The sequence below is a fragment of the Tiliqua scincoides genome, chromosome 4, assembly GCF_035046505.1.
Source record: "Tiliqua scincoides isolate rTilSci1 chromosome 4, rTilSci1.hap2, whole genome shotgun sequence".
In the NCBI taxonomy this organism is placed as follows: Eukaryota; Metazoa; Chordata; class Lepidosauria; order Squamata; family Scincidae; genus Tiliqua; species Tiliqua scincoides.
Window position 1 is genome coordinate 151,705,354 of NC_089824.1, and position 26,696 is coordinate 151,732,049.

General features: G+C 41.6%; 1 protein-coding gene across 4 annotated transcripts in view; it reads right to left on the reverse strand.

The window, feature by feature from the left end:
• The window catches only part of NFIA (nuclear factor I A), a 367,330-nt gene that overhangs the window by 236,900 nt on the left and 103,734 nt on the right, over positions 1 to 26,696 (reverse strand). The gene's annotated exons all lie outside the window — the stretch shown is intronic.

Consider the following 26,696-nt stretch of genomic DNA (forward strand, 5'->3'; position numbering starts at 1 on the left):
ATTACACCTTGGAATCATATAGCTATATCCTACATGCTTGTACTCTGGCTGGCCTTGTTCTTTCTGTCATTTTTTATATTTGAACACAGCGTCAACGTCTCTTTCTGGTTTTAAAAAACTGGCATTAAATAAACTTTAAGTAAAAAAATGTGTATGGCTGTTAAAACTAAGACCTCAATTTAAGAAGTTCCCAAAGGAGGCTGGCTCCAGAATAATGTAAAAGACAAAAAATTCAAAATTTTATGAAGAGCTCAAACCATAATTACAGCCCAATTCTACTGAAACCCCTGCCTGCGCATGGCCTCTGCGACATCCCACGGGGGTGATTTGGCTGCTGGAGGTCTCCCAGGGTAAGGGGACACTTGTCCCCTTGCTATGGGTCAGACCTGTGCCAGCGATATTGCTGGTGCAAGCCCGTGTTGACCCATGCAGACCCAGAAAACGGCTTAACATTTGATAGATGCCACCATTGCCAAACCCGCCCCCTCCAAGCCTAATCTACATATCCCACATTCTGTTTCCTCCCCATTCCTCCCACTCTATCCTGTTATGGCTGCTTTGCGCCAGCCTGTGCAGGCGTAAAACATGTTCTGGCAGCACTAGTCTTAGATGGGAATGTGCCATTAGTATAGTATTTCAAACCACTACCCACCATGACTGCTAAATTCTATTTGGGGAGGGGGGTTATAGGGAAATGACACAACAAAACGCACCATTAAAGCAACACAACTGTGCCTAAAGTCAAGAGGCATTGTACATGCTACTTCAACAGCAAAAGAACTGATGTAAATAAAAGAATATATCTTCCAAAATGACTTGTTTTATTTTGCTATGTAAACCACTTTATTAATTATTATTATTATTATTATTATTATTATTATTATTATTATTTATTAATTTGTACCCCGCCTTTTTGCCCAACGGGCACACAAGGCGGCTAACAAACAATTTAAAAATACAACATGAAAAACAGTTAAAAACAATTTACAATGATTAAAAAGCTAAAAACAAAACAAACCCCGTGGATTTTCATATAAAAAGCAAGAACGCCAGCCAGCCTGTCAACAATTAAAAGCTTTTTGAAATAAAAAGGTCTTCAGTCCCCACCGAAACGTTAGCAACGAGGGAGATGCAACGAGCAACTTTGTGAACTACTCTTGTTGAAAAGTGGTATATAAGTACAGTATTCATCATTAACATATTTCTGTCTAAACATATAAAAAGATACATTCCTCTGATACTGCCGGAAATTGCTCCTCTCCAGTCTGAGAATTGTTCAGGTGTATGAAAGGGAATCTCTCACATTCACACATTTTATCATGTGAAGCCTGATCCTGACTGCCACTGCAAAAGCTGCCAAATCCAATTATGAATGAATTATGTGAAGGGGGAAGTTCCTACCCCCTTGCATTCTGTCAGGAGATTGTGGCATGTCTGTCTGCTGGAGGACTAGCTGCTACTATGCACTTATAGATATCTTCATATTTGTTGGCTGGAATGCACAATATAATGTCAAGTTAATTTTTCAGGAGAACTTGAGTTCTCATACACTGCTATTCCGATGTAATACTGTATACAATTCTCAATTTAATGCCTGCTGCCCCCTCTTCACTTTGCATCTTATATCATTGTTGCTGATGGTACACACAAAAGTTGCACCTTGTATGTCCCCATGGTAAGACCTCCTCCTCCCCCTGAAGTTCTACTGCAATGTTCTTTCCAACTGAGCAACAGACAGCTCCTGCTCCCAGTCTCTAAAGTCTAGACCAGGGGTGCCCAAACCCTGGACCGGGGGCCACTTGCGGCCCTTGGGGACTCCCAATCCGGCCCGAGGTGAGCCCCCAGTCTCCAATGAGCTTCTGGCCCTGCAGAGACTGGCTAGAGCCTGTGGTGGCCCGGTATAACTGCTCTCAGCATGAGGGTGGCTATTCGACTTCTTGCATGAGCTGTGGGATGATGGCTCCCTCCACTGCTTGCTGCTTCATGTGTGTGATGCAACAGTGGCAGTGAAGGAAAGGCTGGCTTTGCTTTGTGCAAGGCCTTTTATAGGCCTTGAGGTATTGCAAGACCTCCATTCATTCATATAAGTTCCATCATTAATATATTCATTTATGTAAATTTATTCAAACTTGAAATGGAAATTAATTCCTTTTTTCATGGCCCCCGTCACAGTGTCAGAGAGATGATGTGGCCCTCTTGCCAAATAGTTTGGACAACCCTGGTCTAGACCAATTTAATAATCTCACTATGTCAGAAGCTGGTCATCCCAACACAACGTATAATCCTATACATTCCAAGCAGAAAGCAAGACAACAACATGAGAGACAAAAGATAATGTAGCAATAGCAACAGATACTCCCTCAGCAACCCTAACAACATTTTCACCACCAACCAATTACAGCATCACATTCTGATTATATCCCCACTTTAAGTATGCACTGAGACAATAATCATGTTGATAGCAAAATAACTCCATCATCTTACACTACCAGTACTACACTCATCCCTCTCCATCATAATCAGGCACACAATTAGGCATCAGGACAGACCACATGCTATAAAAGCTTGATGATGTAGTGAAAAGAAGGCAGCAACAGACATATGGACTTCTAAGCTCCAGACTACTTCTCCATTAGAGACTGAATACTCTGGTATTCAGGGTACACAGCAACAACCTATCATTCACCACCCTTTTGCCAGGCAAAGAAACCAGGTCAGGGAATGAAGGAAGAACCAACATTACTGCCAAAGTAGGCAGTCAGCTTCAGGATGTTGGCAGAGGAACATACGCAGACAGAACTCCTAAACTCTCCTGGAAAAAGGTTTGAATCTTGCTAGGAGAACAGGAATTCCACACAGACACTTATCAAAACACCACAGTTGTATCAATGTTCTTGTGAGGAGAGTGGAAGAAAGAATCACATGTACAAAGAAGGACACAAATCAGTAAGAACTTCACAGATCCAACACCAGGCAAGATTGGATAACTGAGGGTGCAATCCTAACCAACTTTCCTGCATCGGCATAGCTGTTCCAGTGGGGAATATGCTGCATCCTGCAGTGGGGGGGGGGCAGTCATGGAGGCCTCAAGATAAGGCAATGTTTGTTCCCTTACCTCGGAGTTGCATTGTCCTTACCTTGGTGCTGGAAAGTTGGTTAGGACTGCGCCCTGAGTGAGAAATAACACTCTAAAAGGGGATAGAGTTCCAAGCATGGTAAAATGCTGAAAGATTAACAGCCCAATCCTACCCAAATCTCCATGCAGCAGTGGTACAGGTTATGCTGATCCTGTGAAGGACTTTTGGCCGCAAGACTTTTGGCCTTGCCCCCTTTGTCCCCTTGCCCCTGGATAAGTCCCAACAGCCACAATAGGACAATCTGGACCTATGCCAGTGATATCACTGGCACAGGTCTACATTAATCTATGTAGGCGGATCAGGTCAAGAAAGGGGGTTTGGATATGGCACACACTGGCACTACCAATCCTGCCACCAATCAACACCGGATCTGGTGTTGATGATATGCTGCGATTGGCCCCAGAAGTTTATGGAATTCTATCCTCTGCTGTAACCAAAGCAAGAGAGGAGGAGGGCAAATCTCTGAAGCTCTCCATTGACTTTAATGACACTCTTGCAAAACATATTCTCTAGATGTGACATTCCACCCTCAGCAGTGGTGATCCTGATTTCAGAGCCCACATTTAATTCCAACTAAGCCCCATTCTCTTTCATCATACCCCAAGTCCACCCATTTTTGCCAATGCTGCATTTTGCACCAATGCTGTGCCCGCACAGTTACCTAGAGTGAATATAGTGCGCTGCCAGCGCAGATAAATACTGAGCTTCTTTACATTGAATCAAACCACTAGTCCATCTAGTCCAATGGTTCCCAACCTTTAGGAGCCCACAGACCACTGAGGTTAAAATTAGAATCGTTGTGGACCACATCCAACCCCCCCCCAACTCCCCAGTACACAAAAATACAATTAAATTTGTAATAATTAGAGAAGATTTATTATTTACTAGATTATTTATCGAGGAGATTTGCTTATTGCTGCTTTTGTTGCTGGCTGTGGTTACAGGCGTCTGTTTTCAGTCCTCTCTGGTGGTCCATGGGGGAATGCTCACTCAGTGAGATGCTGGAAGTGATCAAAGGTGTTTCTTTCCTGAGACTTTATAGACTACTCCTCAGGGTCTCATGGACCAACTGTGGACCACAGGTTGAGAACCAATGATCTAGTCCAACACTGTCTATTGTGGTTGGCAATGGCTCCCCTGAGTCTCAGTCAGAGGTCTTCTGCAATATCTGCCTACTGTTGTTGTTGTTTTTTTAACTGGAGATGCCAGAATTTGAGTCTAGGACTTCTTGCATGCAAATCATGTACTCTACCACTGAGTCCATCCCAAGGGTAGATGTGCTAGTCATACCTCTGGGTTCTGGTGGTACATGGGACTATCATATTCTTGGCAGCAGATGTAACTGGAGAATAGCACAATGCTGTAAATTAATCCATCATGGACACATGATCTGGTTTCCCAGTCTAACTTTCAGCATTAAAAAAGGGAATTAAAATATGGAACCTAAACAAGCAAATGCTTGCTCTAATGCTTCAGTACAAATCTGAAACAGAATCTATGGGGTTAACAGTGAACAGTACAGAGCAAGTTTGGGGAAAAAAACTCGCAAAAGTAATTTCAACTCCACTCTTCCCTCCTCCCTCGCTCCCTGCCTCCCGCCTTTTGTCCTGCTTTATGTTCTAAACTGTACGATTTTATTCATTCTGTACAACACAGTTATATTTCATCCCTTGTTCCTCTGAAATAACATTTTAAAAGTGCCAGTTTCGAGCTTCTGTTGAAAAAAAAAAGAAAGCAGCGCTGGCATTCAGTTCCTGTGAGCTTTTGCTCACTTTTGAGTACTGTTCCTATTACACAATAATGTGTTATTTTGTTGAATTCTGGCATCTCTCTCACTTGTCTGGTCAAGAGCCAAAAAATTAGAGTGTGTCAGTCCACCAGTTCCTCTGCAGAGAAGCTCTCTTCTCGCCCAGCAAGTGTTCTCTGCTCTTGGATTGAGGCCAGGAGGGGAAATCCATTTTACATAAAGAATGCACACAGCTCAAGTGCTCGGAGACTTTTTACCTACTAAAATAACTTTGTGGACAAACGCCAGGCTGCTAGACACGTTCGGCGGAGAACATTTGGCATCAAAAACAAGGTAAAGTAATCTGCAGAGGTAACAAAGTTTTTAGAAACAAGGAAATGACTGTAAGTGCATTCGTGGCACGTCACATGGCTTGGCACAGACTGTTCGATTGGCCGGAATTGAAGTAAATACAGCCGCCATGTAAGGAGTCTGAAAGCTTCGCCCTTTGCTGAATCCTTAAAATGGCGGACTCCCTGCGCATCATGAGAAGCAAAATGAGAGTCAGCCTCAGATTTTTCTCCCCCTCTTGCTGCCTCTCTGCTGAAGTTTTTATAAACCTTGCAGATTTGAGTAGAAACAGATTTCTCACAACTTGCTCTGCTTCTCAGTTTCACAGTTCAGCATACACTCAGGCTCTGTCAAAAGCTTGACAGCGTTCCAGGGAAAATATTAACTGTAAACTTTCCAACGGGAATTAAAGGAACGCAGCTCACAACAGGACGTTCCCCTTTTAAAAAGACATACCAGTCTAGTGTTTGCGCAAACTTGCAAAGTTTATGCGACGGAGCATACAGCAAACACAGAAACAGACTCAAATGTGGTTCCACTTCACCGTGTCACGAATGCAATTAAAAAGGACACACATCCTCTTTGGTTAAAAAGCCCACAGTTCTTTCCCTCGTTCTCGCAGGCCTGACCACTTGAACACTGCATGCTCTGATGTATAAATATTTGCTTCTGGCTAAAGTTCAAGCAGCCCAGTGTGGCTGCCAGACACAACAGAAAACCAACTTCCAAGGGAAAGTGTTTACGGCGGCGTTGGCCAAAGAAGCCACTGCCAGCAAACAGTCAAGCCTGATTGGCCCAGTCCTGCAAGTGCTTATCATAAAGTACCTGGCCAAGTGCCACTGCAGGACTCCCACCCCTTTTATTAATGGCTGATTTATCTAACCCAGCTTTGCCACTGTTAATAAATTTATTACTAATGCCAAACCATTTATAAGTCTTGACAGTCCTGGAAAGTAGGGTGAGTCACATTAAACACCTGTCCCGCCTTCTCACCTTCACTACCCCTTTTGAACTTAACACTTTGTGCAAAAAGGTCCATCACAATTCAGCTTCAAAAAACTCTGGGGCAAGATGACTCTCATTCAGTTAAAAGGAGATGAACAGTGCAATTCCAGGCATGTTTAGCCAGAAGTTCGTCTCTGTTCACTTGTGCTTACACATAGGTAAGTATACATAGGACTGCAGCCTGCCATTTTGGGTTGTTCCAAAATAGTACATGAACGCACATCATCAGCTGGAAAGAAAGCATAGCATTGCTCCTGCCATGGTTCTAGTCTGGATCATGTACACATGCATTTACATGTCCTCTATTTACAGTAGTAAAAAAGCTTCAATTGGCTTTTAATGACAGATTTTTTAGTACTATAAAAATAGCTTGTGGAAGGTCATCAAACTTTTTAGAGGCCCTAGAAGCTGCTGCCCGATTTATAAATGCCAAGGGTTGTAGTGCCAAGGTTGTAGTGGTGACTGGGCAGCCGTGCTTCCTCTCAAGCTGTTTAATCCTTGATACACATAGCCTAATCTGCCTTATCAGGTTTGGAACCACCAAAAATTGGGTCACAACCCACTGGTGGGTCCCAGACCCACAATTTTGAGAACCACTGGCTTAAGGAGTGTACAGTACAGATCGGAACCATGGGACGGGGAAAGTATTAACCCCCCCCCCCCGGTTTCACTGTGAATTGAGTGCACCCAGGGCACAATTTTTAACAAAAGCAGAACACATATTAATCATAAATCAGCAGTTTGGAATCTAAAATGCAGATAATAATAAGTAGTTCTAACAACATTTTAAAGAATTTATTTATGTCAAGATAGTTCCTTTAACTTGCTTGGCTCCTGTAGTTGCTTATCTAGCTAACCAGCAAATCTAATTTTGAGAAACAAGCTAAAAGAAGAAAAATGAAAACTATTTTTTTTCACACCTCTGTTTTAGGAATTACAGCATCTGGTATCTCACAGTTACCCACTAGAAAATGGACTAGATGGGCTCTTGGTCTGATCTGGCAAGGCTTTCCTTATGTTCATATGTACTGACACTTGATCTAATAGGATGTGCAGATGGCACCAGGTACAATGGTAGCAGGCAGAGACCACAATACCCATCAGAGATGGGGAACCTTTACATGTTGGAAGGTCTCATTAAGTTAGCTGCAATCCAGTGGTTCTCAAATTGTTTAGCATCAGGACTCAGTTCTTAGAATAACAATCTGTTGGGACCCACTAGAAGTGATGTCATTAACCTGGAAGTGATGTCATGGCCGGAACTGACATTATCAAGCAGGAAAATTTTTAACATCCCCCATACAACCAAACCAAATCAATTAAGTAAAAGTTTACAATAATATAAGTTTAAAAATGTGTTCAAAATAAAGAACCCTCCTAACCCTCACAAGTAGTTGCTGATCTGTTTTAAAAAAGATTTTCCCAAACATCCCAAAGGTTGCAATCCTATACACATGCACCTGGGAGTATGTCCCATTGGCTTTCACTGTTAAAAGTATATACAAAGTACCCTGTTAAAAGTAGATATGTAATATTTCCCCCAAATGCATTCATATACCATGGTAGCATCAAATCTAATATATAAAAAAATGAAATGTGCACTGAAATGAATCGGGACCTACCTGAAATTGACTCACAACCTACCTAGTGGGTCTAGACCCAAAGTTTGAGAAACACTGCTGTAATCTAACAACACCGCATTCAAGAAATTTCAATCAGATATACTTCAAAATGTACATTATTTTGTAAAAATAATTTGTAAAAATCTAACTACTACTACATACTAACTTCAAAAAATGAAAGGCTGAAAAGTTCTCAAAGGCTGATAGTAGACCAACCAGCCTCAGGCACAAGTAGCACCAGTCAGGCAGGGAAGGTAAGTACATTCTAAAGTCACATTTAAAGTCGCAGGTATCCAAACAGCCTTAAGACACTCATGTTTAAATTGGGGCCGTCATTTGGGGCTTCTTTTACTCTTTGCTATTTTAAATACGGTCATTTTAAGACTTAAATAAAAATAATAAAAGATGAACTAAACCATATTCATAGAAATAAAAAGATTTGTTCTGCAAAGTTTGGATTCACTCAAAAGGCTACACTTTAATGGCCTAGAAGGCCACATGCAGCCTTAAGGCTGCAGATTCCCCATCACTGTTATACATATTTACTCAGAAGTAAGTTTTCAGAAATCTTTCTCTACCCAACTATTTCTGCCCAGTGATGGTTGCTCTGGGCCTAGGGTTCCTCAAGAAACACTTTCTCCCATATGAGTCCTCCTGACTCCTTAGGTCAGTGGTTCTCCAACTCCCAGAGAGTTTGAGAACATACCTAAGTGCATGCAGGGAAGGGAGGAAGGCAGCAAAGCAATTCCCAGGATCATGTCACTGCCAGGGACAAGAATTTTTTTCATACTCACTGATAGCCAGCACTGGCCTCCAGGGGGTGTGGGAAGTCCCGCAGAGCCCCAAAACTCTGAAAATCTAAATCAGAACCCACTTCCAGCTTCACGATAGGGGCAGTACTTCCCAGGTTGTGACCTGCCGGCTCGAGAACCACTGCCTTAGGTAATTGGATAAAGCTCTGTTCTATGCTACCAGAGATCCTTCAACTGGGGACTGAAACTAAGACTTTGCACATGCAAAGCAGTTTCTGTCACTGAGTCACTCCCAAGGTATTAGTTTGCTTTCCTGAGCCCTATCTGAAATTTCCCTGGTTTTCTGTTTGCTTTGAGTTTTTTGCTTTCTTTTAGCATGTCCCCCACTAAAAAGATGATGATAATTTATGTTTTAAGTGATCCTTAGAACTCGCTCTGTATTTATTGTTTTAAATTGTTTTTAAAATTTACTATTATTTTTGTTATTGTAAGCCACCTCGATTGCCCTCATCCAGAGAAAGGTAGGATATAAATCTTTTAAAGAAATAAATAATCCTTCAATAAATAATGTCACGCTATTTTTTTTCTCTGCAATCTCCCTTGGCCATCCAGAAGAAAGTGGCCAAGTTAAGAAAGTGGGCCAATTAAGAAACTGACCTGTGAAAAAGGACTTCCTTGGTTCAAATCGCATCTCTGCCATGAATTCTCACTAATTGTCCATAGGCAACCCACTCTCTCTTAGACTCAACTCCCAAGCTACAATATGGGGGTAAATAATACAGTACAAGTCTATGCAGGTCTACTCATAAGCAAGACTCTCTAATGGCGTTTACTCCCAGGAAAATGTGTATAGCAGTGGTTCTCAAACTGGTGGAGCTCAACCCCCAGTTTGTGTAACACTTCCCCCATTCCTTTAAGAGACGGTTGAAGAGGAGAGGCAGGGGAGCAATCCACAGGATTGCATCCCTAAAAGGGGCGAAGGAAGGGGTGCTTTCACTTACTTGGACTCAGCGAGGCCTACTAGAGGCTCCAAGAGGTGCAGAGAGCCCAGTACAGCCCTCTGCTGGGCTCCGAGGCTTGGAATTTTGAAATGGAGCAATCACAAAGCACTTCCTGTTTGCATTGGGATCCCTGCACCTCCTGCAGCATCCAGCAGCCCTCACTGAGTCAAGTAAGTGAAAGCATTCCCCCCTTTGCCCTCCCTTAGAGATGCAATCCCCTGCCTTTGCCCCTCCCCCACAAAGACTCACTGAGGGAGTAAAGCTGGTGCATAGGATTACAGCCTTAGGGCCCAAACCTATCCAACTTTTCAGCACTGATGCAGCTGCAGTGCAGCCCCGAGGTAAGGGAACAAACATTTCCTTACCTTGCTGAGGCCTCTGTGTCTGCCCTTCCATCCCTTTGGCATAGCTGCATCAATGCTGGAATGTCGGATAGGATTGATCCCTTACATACCTTATGGGTTGTTGTAAGGAAGACATTACAGTAATACATGTGAAGCACTTTGCACACTCAGAAAGCGCTACATAAAGATCAGGTATTATTATTATTATTATTTAGGTTTTAACATGGCTTTGTGATAAAGTGGAATGCTGCTCTGTTTGCTGACTGAGAGGCTAATCTTGCAGAGACAACCTAGGATTTCAGTTTGTGATGTTTTCCCCAAAGCACTGGCATCCTATGTATGGCAATGATTGATGTATGGCTGCCACTCCCAAGACCTGCTGAGGACCAAGTTGTTGCTGTGGTGGCTGGAGAAGCTGCTGGCAGCAGAGGGGAGGAAGGAGGACCTCTGCAGGTTGAATAGGTGAGCTACCCTGGTGGTGGGGTCCAGCAGTGCAGAACTACGACCATTGTTGGGGAACACAGCGAAGCTAATTAGCTAAAGGTGGGCATAGGTTCTCTAGGCGAAGCTTGGACTGGGGATCTGGCAAAACAGGAAAAGCACGGAGGCTCACAGAGGGAGCTGTGAGCCTCCAGGACCCTTGCGGACGCCAGCATGACCCCCAGGTAACTTTTTAATCCCCTTGCTCCCGGCGGTGCCGTGACCGCCTTGGCACTATCAGGGCACCCATTTCTGGGCCACCCCCCTTAAGAGGAAATGGCCCACCTGTTTCCCCTGGTTGGTTGCAAGCCATCAGTTTGGGAACCACAACTCTAAGGTCAATGTGTGTAGGCAATAACTATTTTTTTAACTGCAACATTGTGCCAAGAATATAATAACTGTGCCATTGCTGCTCAGGAGAGATACACCAAGATGAAATGAGGGCAAGGCAAGAGGTTTTAATTACTCGCTGAATCTAAAACAAACCAGACACCACTATACTTGCTCAATGATTGTTACATGCCAATACAAAACCAAAAGAAAAGCAAGAAAATAAATGGCTTTACATAATTTTTGGAGCCCAGCAATGGAGCAAGGCAGAGCTGACACTAGGCTATATGCATATATCAGCGTAAACCACAGAGTACAGCATTTCCAGCAAAAAGCATTCAAATCTGACAGAGAGATCCACAGCAATTCCTCTGGATTTCCTTATTGCCAATTTGGACAATACTCCCCTATCCGCCCAACAACCACAGTGCTCCATTTGACAGAAACAAAGTCTGTACTGTTGAGTTTCTTTGCTTTCTGACTGAAATAGGTTGCACTGTAATTAAATGGAAAACTTTTCCAGTATTGTCCTAGCAGAAAACAAAGAAGAAGAGCTTAGGAATAAATATAGCCTTTTAGCTACATGAGATAAATATTTTTAAAAGACCAAAACATTTGATTAAATAAAATCTGAAAATATGGTCACATGGCTCGCTCTTTTGTGTGCTCTCACTAATTAACTGCTACCAGATATAGGACAATGAAGAATTATTTTCATCATCAGGTTATTTCAATCAGGTTGATTGTTCTAATGCTGAGATCACATGTTCCTTTCTGAAGTCTGGGCTTAAATAGCACCCCCCCCCCATTCAAATTCACTGTGAAAGTGCAGAAATACCCTGCTATCTAATCTCATTTTCTACTCTGTTTCCTTAATATGAGTCTTAACAACTTCACTTGCCTGGTCCAATCTGTCTCTAAACCACAAATGGTCTGTGATGTCACTACTGTCGATCTACTTTAGACCTAAGTATCCCAACACTAATAGTATCAAGAGTGGCTTCCAGGAGGCCTGAGTGAATCATGTGAAAGAGGATCACAGAGGAATGTTCTGTTCCCACTGAGAACAAGACAGAATTAACTCTGAGAGATGCTTCCTTCTGTTGCTCTGTTTGTCAGAAAGGTCAAGATGATTAGCTCTTGTATACTCAGTACCAGGCATCAAAACAAAATATATGTAAAACCTTAATCTATTTTAAAGACACCAGGGATGCATACTGGGAAAAGGTAACCTATGTATGAACTGTACAGAGCAGTGATTTTCAATCTTTTTTTATCTCATGGCACACTGACAAGGCACTAAAATGGTCAAGGCACACCATTAGGTTTTTGACAATTGACAAGGCACACCATGCTGCCAGTGGGGGTTCACATCTCTCATTGGCCCTATTAATAAATGACCTTCCCCCAAATTCCTGTGGCACACCTGTGGACCACTTGCCGCACACCAGTGTGCCACAGCACAGTGGTTGAAAATGGCTGGTACAGAGAGATAGCTTAAAAATGAAATAACTTATCTTTCTCTATTTAATCTTATCATAACTCTGTTTAATAGGTGCACAGCAAGATCAAAAAGATGTTCACCTTGCACAATTTTAAACACCACTATAAGATAATAATGTAATAAATTCCCATGGGCAGATTATCTATTAAACACACTACATACCCATCCCAATTTGAAGTCACATAGCTTCTTTTTAAAGAAAGGATGGCTTGAATCTTTCTCTTATTTTAATCAACACTATCATACCCAGAGCAATTTCCCATTCAGTAGTCAACCCCACTAGATTAGAAGAGACTTACTATGTAGTAAGCATGCTTGAAAGGGAGACCTCATAATTATAGAATTTGCTGGTTATTTGCAGCAAATTTGCAGAATTACAAATGTGAACAGTTTAAAAGCACATTAAATTTTAATGTTGGTCCTTAATAATAACCAAACCTATCCAGAATGCTTTGATAGGATAGTCTCCTAGTAATGATTAGTGAGAAAAGTAGCTTCTAAAATGTTAACTGAAAAAAGGATATGATCAGACCATGAGAACGCATTTTAAATCCTTAAGTGCTAGTATCAAACATTTAGATTCCAAAGCAATCAGGTATGTGGGAATTTTCCAACCATACATTCAATCCAACAGATATGTGTGAATTATTAATAAGAGTGAAACGTTGTTCGACATAATGACTGGTAGATGGAGTCTTATCAGCAACCCAGAGCTCCACAGATGCTCCAGTGTGCATGTAGAGATCCTGAATACTAAGGGTGGTCCCACTCTCTTTAAGGTCTCACTCACTCACTGATAAACTGATGCATGAATGGATCATGAATACACGGAGATGCCCTAGCACTGCTACACACGGGAAAGAGTTTGTGTGCACAGGAATGCCCTTGCATTGGGCTCCTGAACCCACTAGGAGACTCTGAATTGGGGTTTTTATATTTTTTAATTATGGAATCAGTGTATGCACCAACTGGATACAAAACGCTAGACTATAAAATCCGACAACATGTGCACCTAAAGAGCACTCGAAAATGTTCAAACAATAATCAGATAAAACTAACAGCATCAATATTCTATCCAATTGTGTTTTTCTTCATTGTGAATTAGTGTAAATATAGACTGAAGCAATCAAAATGCCAGAAATATAAATATTCCCTTTAATGCCACTGAATCCATCACTTTACTAGGAAAAGGCTTAGCTACATTATTTGCAATTCCCTCACTGCACAACAATGTACATTACTGTCTGTAAGCTCTAATTTGGCATAGCGCATCATTAATGACCTGAATGGTGGCTGTTTCACACATACATATTTAATTACAACAGCTGAACAAATTACATATTTATGCTTTATAAAGGGGATTGCCAGTCTAATTCATTTGCTATGCATGCAGGTACAGGGCTCCATCTGCAACAGCATCTGCACAACAAGAGCTAACAATTATCCATTGTACAGTGAGTGTATCTGGTGAAACCTGTAAGAGATGCAATCGCATTAACCACTTCACTACATACACGCCATTATTTTTCTCAATGGCCCCAAATATTTTAAATAATGGATTATTAAGCATAATGATTCCTTGCATGTCTCTCGGTCCTGTTTCCCAAAGCACTTTATAAACAATAATGAACAAAACCTTGGAAAAAAAAGCCCTTTGGAGAAACAAACTCAATGCTGCTCATCTTTATGGATGAAGAAACAACACAAAGGTTAAGGGAACACCAAGGTGGCGTCACAAGAGACGCAGCAAAGAAACAAAGCCACCATCTTGCGATCTCTCAAACCATTTCATAGCTGCAAGCTCAATTCATTTCTAGTGGGCATTTTGCCAGCATAGGACCCTGACAATAATAGCCAGGTCCTCATTGTGTTGATACAGAAAGTTGCTCCAAGTACAATGGGATTTGCTTTCCAGCAAGTGTGCCCTGTGTTTACTTACACAGGAATATGCATCGCTTACTTTCAAGCAAAAATACATAGAACTGGGCAGTAAGACTTCATGTTTTCTCACTGGATGCCTGCTCTAGTCTATGACGTCAATGGCAGTTTTCTCACAAAAGTCTGTGTTCTTCCTTAACAAAAGTCATTTCTTTATTGTAAAGTCTTGGACAATCTATGACACAACAAGCCAAACGTCCCAGCCTTCCCAGTATCTTGTCAGGTGACAATGACTTATCTTTGAATTATCAGGGCCCAATCCTATAGACTGTGCGCCTGCTCAGCACCGATGGGCAGCTGTCGCAACCGTGCCATAAGGCACATTTGCGGTCCCTAGCATTAATGTTCTGCTAGTGGTAGCCCTGCGCTGGCCAGAGGTGGGCTAGTGCTGGTGGAGCATCAGAGCTCAGCCGCTCGGCGGTCACGCAGACGACCAAGCAGCGGAAAGGTAGGTGGGAGTGTGGAATGTGGTTTTCTGGGGTGGGGGGGGTAGAAGCTGGGCAGGGAGGAGGCATGCTGGAGGAGGGGCAAGAGGGAGGTGGGACCAGTGGAGCTTCACTGGATCTAGAGCCTCCATGTCAGGCTGGCCGCCCAACACTGAGGCTCTTCATTCTACGCCAACCTTTGGGTCGATGTAGAATCAAGTATTCCCACTGCGGGGCTACTCACTTTACTTGGGGAAAGGGACAAAAGTCCCCTTCTCCGAAGGAGGAGGCAGCGGCAGCTGCCTGGAGCAAGTTGGATGCAATGGCGGCTATTTTTGGTGCTGCTGCAGCCCTGCATGCCAGGCAGCTCAGTATTGGGCTGTCGGGCAGAGAGGGAGAACAGATTTATTGGAGGACCACCATGCACAGCTGGTGGACTGCATTCAGCTTAATCTTAGGTTTGCTTTGTATACATCCCCTTTTATGCTTGAAGAAGATTTCTGTGAAGCTTGCACACTCTCACACTAGATCACAGGAACAAATCCATCACAACCACACTCTGGAACAAATACGGTAACACTGTGCACCTTGGCCATAAAGTACTCTGCCAATTCAAATAAGTCATTCAAATCACTCTGAAGATTAGGCAGGGGGCATCAATAAATATAATCATTACACTGAACTGGCCAAATTATAAATTCAGATTAGTGATCGGAAGGTTCCTAAATATAGGACTAAAGTTCCTAGAAGAATCATATTGTTAAATAATTCCTTTTAAAATGTTAATGTCTGTGTAACACATGTTGAATTCTAATGATAGGTCTCAGCACTGAAAGATTTTACTTCCCTAAGGGTCAAATGTGTTAGCACCTTCCTCTGTAGTAAAGGGTGTGCCCCACTTTTTAGAGAAAGGTATGTATTAGATTTTTGCTAGCTTGTTTCTAGGCACCTGCAATGACACACCTTCTATAGTCTCTCTGTCTCCACTACAACAGTAGCAATGTGGACTAACTCCTTTGCAGGGCATTGTATCTAGTAGCACTGCATCCAGAAGCCAAACAAAGAATATATTGGATAGACACAACTCATAGTGAATGTCAAAATGTTGGAAGGAAATAAATGTTGGAAGGAGATAAATTCTAATTTTTTTTGCTTCTGCATCCTCAATAATTATACTGCACAGTGTTCAGTAAACCAAAAGGGGAAAAGAAGAATAATACAGAATCATTACTGAAAGACCCAATCCTATTGACTCCAGGAGCTGGCACAGATCTGAGGAGACCCATCAGAGCCAGCTGCATTCTACATGGGATAAAGGAACCAATGTTCCTTTACTCTGAAGAGACCTCTGGCAACAACTCTGGCCCCACAGGATACAGCGGCGGCCACTTTGCCGCGGCTGTACTGCGCGGCGACAGGGCAGCATAGAATTGGTTGCCCAAGAAAAGAGAAGGAAGGAAGGTAATAACTAGGAAAAAGATTGCATGAGCTTTTAATTCAATATGCCAGTGGTTCACAAACTTTTTAGAAGTTTGAGACCCACTTTTTAAAACAAAACTACCAGGACCCACCTAGCTTTAGAAACAAAAAAAGTTTCATTTTACCAGTCACTCAAACCTCTGTTTTTATTGTTTTTACTATGGTGGGGGCACCTTTTGGAGTGCTTGTTGAGCTCCATGTTCATTGGATTGAGAACATTTTGGTAGCCTTGAGTTCCCCTTCACATGGCCTTTGACAAGAGCTGAGGCACACTCACCTACTCATGAGTAACCATGCAGATGTGGCTCAGTTTGCACAGTGCTCAATACATTTTCCTTGTCAGTTTAGGGGGAACTTCTTTACTGAGAGTTTCTTGGAACCTGTGTTCTTTGGATCGGGACCATTCTGGTGGTGTTGCATTTCCCTCTGCCTGCCCTTCGAAGTGGACTAAGGCATATTTGCCTACTTGTGAATAAACATGTACATGCTGCTCTGTTTTGATTTCCATAGAGCTCAATATATACGGGTCATCTATCAGTTTATCCATTTTGTGACCCACCAACTGGGCCATACCTCCTTGGAAACAGTTCGGGAACTGCAATATTCTGCTTAAGGCAAATGTACTTTTAGGTACACTCGAGACCTGTAAAAATGTCATGTAACAAAAAGACCAGCCCATATTTAATCTGAACGCTTAATCTGAAATAATTTTCTCAAAGCAAACATGATGTTGTTCTTCTAGGATTACACCTGGAGAGAAGAGTGGGCCTCAGACTCATGTGCACCATCATATTTTCTTCTCATTAGAGGGAGATATAGCCCATTTTGTAGGAAGGGATGGGAAGCAATTCTCAATTGCTTCCTGCATATGATTCCAGTGGGAAAGCATTTCATGAACTGGTTCTACCACTCCATTTCTACATGTGCATGCAAATGGTGCCTCTGAACCCCAGTCTAAGAAGATCCACCAACATAATTTGGTTTTCACTTAAGATGGACCTATCAGTTCCACAAAAGATACTTATCCCATACATTACCCTCACCTCCAATGATTTATAATCAATAATCAACCCACCTATCATGACTTTTCCAAAATTCTTAATCCTGCAGTTAAGGCTCAGTGCTGAAGCCCATCAAGAAATTATCAAAGTACAACCAATGAACTAATTAGGGAACTAGAGAAGTGGATTAAAAGATGAACACTTCAAAGAGCTAAACGTTTGCAGCTTGATTATGCAATAACTTCAGAGAAAGCTCTAAATATTTAATAGAATAAACATCAAGAAGAGTAATACAGGATGATAAAACTAAGAACTAAGTGATTAAATTAAGAAAGGAAAAATTATTATGGAGATTAAGAAAACTGTCCTTGCAGCAAGATAGATTGGCCTGCAGAAAACTCTCCCAAGGGAAGTGGTTAAAATCTAAGCTGGACAGTCAATATGTAGAGTAAATATACTGTTGGGAACAATTACGTAACAGCAGGACGCAATGACCTATTAGGTCTTTTTTGGCTCTAATTTCCATGGCTATATGAGAATATTAAATAGTACTAGAACTTTCACAGAGGCCATTTAATAAATTCATGAGGACTATATTACAGTATATCACTTCAACATGAAGAACAAATGAGTAGTGAATTAATCAATCAAGACTTTCCAATTATCAATTAAAGGCAGTCTTTAGAAACAAACAGTATAAATAAACTTTTTTGTGAGCTGGGGTTGCAGGTAAACATTTTGCCTTTATCCACTGCCTTGAATGCAGAAATTAAGTGTGAATGTGAAGGTATTGCTACATCTTATTCTGGTGGCCATTCAGAGAAAGTACAAGCATTCTTCCTGAGGACCCAGTGATGCTGCTCTGAATCCCTACTGGAAAGTGCACTATGCTCCACAGAACAAAAGCTCAACTGTCCCAGAATGGACATTTCATGTGGCAGAGCAATTCTATCAAATTAACAGCTGTAGAACTCTTGAGGAGGGCACCACCATCTCTGGCTGTCGTCCTCTGAGAGTTCTGTAACAGTGATCCATTTGGCCTTTCTTCAGTCAACAAAAGAAAAATGTCAATCAGAAGCATCATTCTACATTTTATTTATATTTCCCTCTCCCTAGTGCACCAGTTATTTTAGTATTCAACATCATTATTTCTCTCAGAAGCAAAACATGAGAGTTTCTCAGTCATGATCAGTGTACCAGGAAAAAAATATCAAGGGAAAGTACAGACTGGACTGGGCTCCCAGTGCACTAAGATAAATTTGAAAAACAAACACACACCTACAGCCACGAGTTCCCAAAGTTTGTACTCAAAATGATTACAAATTGTTAGCATATATGTTTTAGCTTGCAGAATTAAAGCTACATACATTGTCTTAGGACCATATCGTATCCAAATTTCCAGCACTGATATAGCTGAAGCTTTATCCTGCTGTGGGGGGGGGGGGGAGGAGACATGGAGGCCTCCTCAAGGTAAGGGAATGTTTGCTCACTTACCTTGGGGATGCATTAAGGCCACATCAGTGCTGGAAAGTTGGATAGAATTTGGACATCTGAATCTACTGTATAGTTAGAAAGCATTCAGTGTAGACCGTGAAGGACAAGAAACATGCCTGGAAAATGCTGAAAGGAAGAAAGTATGAACTCAGGGTTTAACTATAGGCCTACCACACTTTCGGAGCTATCGGTCAATGATTTTTCAGAACTATAATAATAGAAACTTGTATTGGAAAAATACCTGACCATCTACCAAATTTCAAATTCACTGCAGTGATTCTCAAATTGTGGGTCTGGGATCCACCAGTGGGACATGACCCAATTTTTGTTGGTTTGCAACTGTATGGTGCATGTAAAATATCAACCACCATCCTCCACTTTTCCTCCAGTTCTTTATCACTAAACATCCCCACTTCATTATAAAGATATTAAAATGAATAAGAGATATTCAAGATATTGAATAAGAGTTTTTTCTATTGTTAAATAGAAGCATTTGGGGTGCTACTACTTTTTCAAAGAAGCTCTTTGAAAAACCAAAACGAACAGCCTAATTTTAACAGGCAGCCCTGATTGTGGAACTAGTGTTCCACCAGTGCTGGTGGCCATAAGGCAGCTGTAAAACACCCTCTAGCAGCATATGGCCAGGGCCTTCCCACACACATCATCTCAGTGCTGGCTGTCCGCCAGAGCAGTTAAGCCAGCATGTCAGGCAGGAGGGGGTGGGCAGAATGGGGTGGGGAGGGGGAAAATGGGGCAGGAAGGTTGCAGGAGGGGAGGATCCAGTGGTGATGACATGCATTTAATCATATCCTTCGTTTCCACAGCCTCTCTTCCTCATTTCTGTCCTCAGACTTGCATCAGCTAAAGAGCTGGCGCAAGTCCAAGGAGACCCATTGCAGGGTGAGAGGTTTAAAAGGGGGGGGATTTAAATCCCCTTTCCCTTCCAAAGTCTCCTATTCTGCACCCTTTGCTGGATACAACACACACATTTTCAGCACGGATGCATCAGCAGTGGGGGGAGGACAAGATTGGGCCAGAAGACACAATATTAAAGACTCCTGCATTATGCAAGTTAACGCTACATGAAATGATCTACTTTAACCTACATGCCCTGTTTCAGCACCTCAGTTAACCTTCTCAACTCTCTAGCTAGTCCACTTAAGAAAGAGGAAGGCATTCTATACCTGCCAAAGAGCAACCAGGAGGATTCTCAGCTAAGTGTACAAGAATAATTAAATCAGCCTCTTACATAAAGGACTTTGAAAAATCCAAAAGAACTGACAAGTGAACCCTTGTCAAAGAATAGCACATCTCAAGCTAAGGTCACCTGCAATTGGAATTAGGAGGGAATGTTTAACAAAGCTATCTGAGAAAATAGAGTTCCGTGCTTTTTGTTTGCTTGCTTAAATTCATTTTGGTGCATTTTAAATGTAAAATTTAAATAATAAAATGTTCCTTTTATTAAATGCCAAAGAATTTTGGGACTGAATTTTAAAAAATCAGTTTATAATTATTATGATTTTTTTAAAGGCTCAGGATGGTATTCATTCAGTTAGCCTGGACTAATTTGACTGATATTTTAAATGAACTCCGTATCATACGAGTTCTATGAACTAGAATTTCATTTTAAATACATCAATTTCACACTATAATACATCAATACATAGAATATTGATACATCAATTTCACACTATACATAGAATACATCAATTTCACACTATAATGGCCCAGTTCTAACTGGGGCCTTGTACTGCTTGAACTAGTGTTCTAGCAGTGCAAGGTCCTTTATCACTGTCACAAAACACCTGGGCCACTTGCTGCAAATGGCAAGCAGCTTCAGCCACGTGCCAGTGACTGGAGAAAAAATCCCGGTGCCAGAGGGGGGCAGGGAATAGGAAGGACATGGTGGGGATGTGGAGGACCAAGGCAGAGAGTGGGAGGGAGGAAGACTGATTCTGGGAAGGGAATGGTATTGTTGCAGTGTCACTGCCGATATCCTATCCCCCTTCCCAGCCTCAATCTGCCTCCTTAGGTCTGCTTGAACTATGCTAACAAAGTAACTGGTGCAGGATCGAGCAGACCCCATTCAGATGGTGAAGGCTTCACCCCCAGGCAAGGGAACAAATTTTAACTTATCCAGAGAAGACCTCCAGGACCTGAAACTTCCCTGCAGGGATGCAGCACGCGCTCCAGTGGCATGGCTGCATCAGCAGGTGGAGTTTTAGGTAGCACTGGGCTGCAAGTGTGCTAATGGAATCAGAAAGCACAATGAGGATTTTTTTAAAGTATTCCTTATGCTTGACTACAGTATGCTATAGGCAAGTTCAGGATTTGCTGTATTAAAATTTCTAAAGATCCACTTATCCATTCTGGAATACTCCAAAAACACATTCTATTTATAGAAATAATTCTCCTCACAGAAAATTTCTTCTGTTTTCTCCCTCTTATTCATTTAAATTGCTAAAGACATCTGCACAACAAAAACAAAATGGTGGCAGACTATTTTAAAGAACTCAGGTGCTGTTCCAGATTTTTACCTACTTAAAAGAAATAATCCTATTCTTATTTTTTTACAGATAAATACAAAGTTTCACAATTCATGATAACTTTGATTAAGAAAGCCAGTGTCATCAAAAATTTATTTCTAATATGCCTATTTTAACCAAGCCCAGTGTACCTTAAACCCTATCCTATTGCAAATACATATCAGAATAGCCTTGAGATCTAGACCAGTGTTTCTCAACATTTGTCCTCCATCATAACACTTCACATGGTTCACCTATTCAAAGTACCACCAGAAGTAACTGGCGATTACATCATCGCCAGTTACTTTTGGGTTGGGAGGCCAGATGCGATGTGACCAACACCAATAAGAGGCTCAGTGTGGTGGTAGTGGGGCTTTTTCAGGGAAAACATGCTTTGGAGCCTCCTACCGCTGTTTGTTGCATCACTTTTCTCGTCTTGCTGCCAGGCGGCAGGTGCCCAGGGTCCCACGAGTGCCACCAGACACCACTCAAGTACTACTGGTGGTACCTGTACCACTGGTTGAGAAACACTGATCTAGACTGACTGCAAAGTGTACCTTTATTCTCATATCAGTAACAAAGTAATGTACTGTTTCAAGTTCAAGTCTGAAGAGGGAACTAATGTCCCATGTTCCAACATTCTAACTCATGAGCAGCTTGGCTTCCTATGAGCCATAATGCAGACCTCTGTTACAAGGTACACTCCTGGACCATTTGGTACACAGACATTCCATTTGCAGTCCTTTCTGGAAAATGCTGGGTCTGTGCATGCCAAATTTCAGCCATCTATGGAAAGTCCCCTAACTATGTGGGGGTGAATTCTGAATTTCCCACTGAGGTGCATATGTGTCCCTTATTCTGTTTTATCTAGTAATTAGAGTGTCTAGGACTACAGGCATAACACATTTCAGGTCCTAGTCTTGGGAAGACCCTTAACCATTTCAGTGTCCTGTGAATGAGCAAGCAAGTCAATCAGAATTGTCCCAGCATCTTCACATACACAAAAACCCCACAGCCAAGAGACTGGTTAGTTGTTTAACTAACCGAAGAGTTCACTAAATTTTGAATTAATACTTGAACTTGATCAGCACTAGCATCACCAACCTTCACTGCTTCTTGGGTCTAGTTGCTCCCTTAAGGCCATAAGGTCACAATTCTGTAATGTTAGCAGAAGCAATAATTGACAAAATTCCTCTCCTCTGCACACTTTAAAGGTACAATAGGTAAATTCCATACCTAGCAATCCAATGCTTCCTTGGATCCCTAACACACTGTTCTCAGTTTCCCAAAACTCAAGTGTCTCTACGAGCACTGATCCACAGGATCCTTGATTTTCTCCTATGACTCCCTGCCTTCAGTCACTCTGATTTGGACACACTTCTCTATCTCTACAGTTCTCCTAAAGCCCACCTATACCACCTTGATTCCTTCAGTGGTGTGGATTTTTTCCACAACTCCGTCTTTCACTAGCCATTTCTTGCAGGAATCCCTGCCTTCTCTCCTTCCTTCTCTCCTCAAGCGTCTCTTTTCCTCATCTACCATTCCCTCTCAGGCATCTTCTTCTTTGTCCCTTGGACTTGTGCTGCACTGTTCATAACTGTCCTGCTTCAGGGCTTCCAGCCCCTTAGCTGGATTCAGAAAGGATGCTCCTTGGAACCTTGAATTCTGCTACCAGTCAACTGGAGTTTTGCCACAGCCAGCGATTAAATTTTTTAAACGAGTAAACAACTGAGTTAAATTCTAAATCAGAAATAATTCTCAGAAGACATCAGAGGGATGTCCATAAAAAAAAAAAAATCCAAATTCAGCACCAGAAAAACAACCAACCTATTCATAGGCATAATTAAAGTTCCAAAGATACATCTCTTTCCTACACACATTCAGAACTCTAAGTGCAGCAAGACAACATCTTAGCAGTTGTCTTTTTCCTCCCAAAACCAGTACAGCAAAGACTCTAAAATCTGCATACTTAAATAAAAGATTTTAAAAATCGATTAGTCTTTGAACCAATCCCCAACATCTTGTACTTGTCCCATCTAAAAGTATGCTTCTCTTTAACAAGATTTACAACTAGCGGAGTGTTATTTCTAATATAACTTTTAAAGGGGGGGTCTTTTTAAGAACAAAAAATAATCACTGCTGAGACATGGCTTTTTGTTCATAAGAATATTTATGACATTGATAATTGAACTGCAGTCCTGTGGATTCAGAAGGCTAAATTTTTCATTAAAAAAATAATAAAAGGCTCAACTGTAATATCTAGGCATCAATAAATTGTTCTCTTATTCAAGAAGAAGCTCCTGGAGCTCAGTGGCGCCCTCATTTTCTGCTTATTTATCACTTCTCTCTTTTATACAAAGAAAGCAATAATTCTTTTTTAAAGCAAAGAAAAGATCATGGCTGCAACCAAAAGACACTCTGTCATCAAGCTGGAAAGGTACTCAAGAACACCATATAAAATACCACCACCCCTCCTTCTATTGTGGCTTGGAAACAAAGTTGGGCCGTTATTAAATTGTGTACCCATCACCCTGAAGGGTATTAAATTGTGTACTCTTCACCCTGTGGTTTGCTGCTATTTAAAACCTTTGCCTTCTCCATTCTTCTATTCAGCCTAAAAGCTGGAGATGGTTGGATCCAAGGTTATACAGTCCTGCCTTCTACAATACTCAAGCCACTGTTTTCAACTATCTTGCATTCAAATAAGCAACAGAATCATACACCAAAACCTTCTTAAACAGTAGCAGCAAGTCAATAGTAACTCCACAGTCCATTCAGAGTAGACCTGGGCTGCAATAAAATCACTATGAAAAGTATAGGAAGGATCGATACTAACCCCTTTACCATGTCATGAATTATTTGCTACAATTCACAAGTAATACAAAGGTTCTTCTTAATTCAAGCTCTTTTGCATATTCCTGATTAAGCACTAAAATGAAACCCGTTAATGCCTATTCTGTAGGAGTACATCTATTTATAAGCACGTTTATATCTATTTTTCCCTTGCCTTAATGATCTTTTCAGATAAATGAGTGTGAAAGTCATAACCTTTTGAAATGATTCATAAGCAGATTTAATGCATTTCATTTCTGCTATGCCTAGTTATAGTTTATGGGAGTCTCACAAATGCGCAACACTTAGCTAACTGGCAAATACTGATTCCTTATCACCTCCCATGTTATCACAAAAACAGAAAAACAGATCTGAGGAATGGAAGGTCACAGTGTTGGTCACAGTTTGGTCACTGGTGCATTGCTTCCCCATCTTCTACTAAGAAATGAAACTGAGCACTACATAGACATCTCCTAAACAACAAACATCAGTGGGAAATATGATGTTCTGTAGATAGGAATCACAGCCATTAAGTCAAAATGGAACACCAAATAGAAGTAAAATCCAGGAGCATAAAGAAGATGGTCTCAGCCCCATTGTTCATCAATCCCAGCAGTAGGATCTTGGGTTGGGTTCTCTCCCAATCCTGCTACCTGAGATTTTTTAACCAGAGATACATCCTTGGCATATGGAATTTTCTATATGTGAGGCATGTGTTCTACCTCCATACAGGGAAGTATACCTCTACAGAATGACACTGACAATGACTTTGCCCTGAGCTCTAGAAAAAAGCATATCAGGTACTTTGATTTAAGTTTTTGAATATACATCAAGATGAGAAAAAAGTTAGAATTGTACCTTAACTCTTTCATATGTGAACAGAAGACACTTCGGATGAAGAACCACCTCAATCTTCACCTGATGGTTTTAAACCGATTTACTTTATTGAGAATATGGTAATCTTTTTTCCTTGGAGATGTTCTATTGATGGGCAGGACTGCCAAGTGCATCAATTATACTGAATTTATTGTGAGTGGTGCATAGTCATAAATTATCTGGAACATTAAAAGAGTGTCTAGATAATTGTTACAGACCAACTTTCTGTTTTTAGGCTCATTTGGGGTTGGAACAAATACTATATTTATGTGTTTATTTTTTAATGCGCCAACAGTAGCCTAAAGAGAAGATAGATCACTTTTTGACAGATAAAGCTCTTTTGGAGGAGGTCTTCTCACAAAAACAAGCACTCAATGCTTTATTGACATGGGTTCATAGTTGTGCAATGAATTAATAAAAACTGCTTTTGAATAAAATCCTAAACATATAATTTAAAACACTCCAGTCAGAGATAGCCTGGATAAGACTGAAGGGCCAAGGCCCCTCCGTTTGAGCACATCCATTCATTAAACTGAATTATTCACATTGTAAAAATCTGACCTGAAACATTTGTTTATGCTGCTGCTACTGCTACTGCTGCTGGATTTGTTCGCATTTGAATGCATCATTTCCCGACCCTACACTAAACAATATGATAACTGAGGCATTGTTTTTTAAATAAATGGACAGCTCCCCATCAGCAAGCCAGCCATGCAAAAGGAAAGCGCTGATAAGCGACTTTAAAAGAAAGATTCTCGACTACCGGCCACAATTAACATCTCTTTTAATAAACCCGAAAATGCACACACAATGGAGATGTTGTGGTGGCAGATGCCACCAGGCCTTCTGGTCTACTGTAGCCCAGAGTTAACCTGGTAAACCAGCCTTGTCTAATCTCCCTGAGAAATACATCTTGCCTATGGTCCTCATGCTTCTAAGCAATGGCTACTATTCAACAGAGAGACACCAAAGAAAACTAGCAAGAATGATGTTCTACACTCTGACAGTGGAGATTTTGGCCTTTTATCCCCCTTCTAAGGCCTAGCTTGCAGGTTTTACTGTTGTGAGTTCCATCTTTCCTGAAGCTTAAACCCTACTACTTAAAATGGACTAAATTGAAAAGCTCAACAAGATTTACACTGATTCTATTAGACGTGAAACCATTAGCTCTTCTTTATTCAAAAGGACTTGTGAACTCAGGATATGAGCCTGAGAAAGTGGGTGACTGAAGAAGCACTACAATGAGAATAAATTCATTCATATCCTTTTCTTGAATAATCACACTGTTTTTTTGCCCTGCTTTTGTAGGCTTCTCCTCTACAAAACCCAGAACCAGTATGCTGTAGCAGTAAGTAACAGGAGCCCTCTTCAGATGTTGTGCAGTCCATGGACACCAACGAGTGAGGAAGCAAACCGGAGTGCACAGCTCCCCCCCCCTGCTCTTCCCCGGGAAAACAAACACACACACCAGTCCCCCAGGTCACAATACATGCTGCACTTGCCAACAGCAGGCAGTGCTGAATGCAGGGAGGATTCCTCCATGCAATGCAGAAGCCACAATGTAGGATGAACTCTTCCCAGGTCTGGCTCTGCCCTCTGCAGACAAGCACCAAAGGCATAGAAACCCAAAAATGTAGCCAGTGTAACTCATCAGCAGCGAAGGGGGTACTAGCTGGTGCATTGGTATCTGCAGAATATATGTTGTCCCAAAAAAGCTAGTGTTTGCCGGCTACACTGCCTGTAAGTGGGCCACACTAGTGCGCAGACCCTTTCTCTCTGGACACTTGGGGAGATGATGTCACATGTCATAATGAAACTTCCAGTTCGCCAAGATCCATTCTGTGTGGAGCACAGCCAGTCTTCTCTCTGCCTGA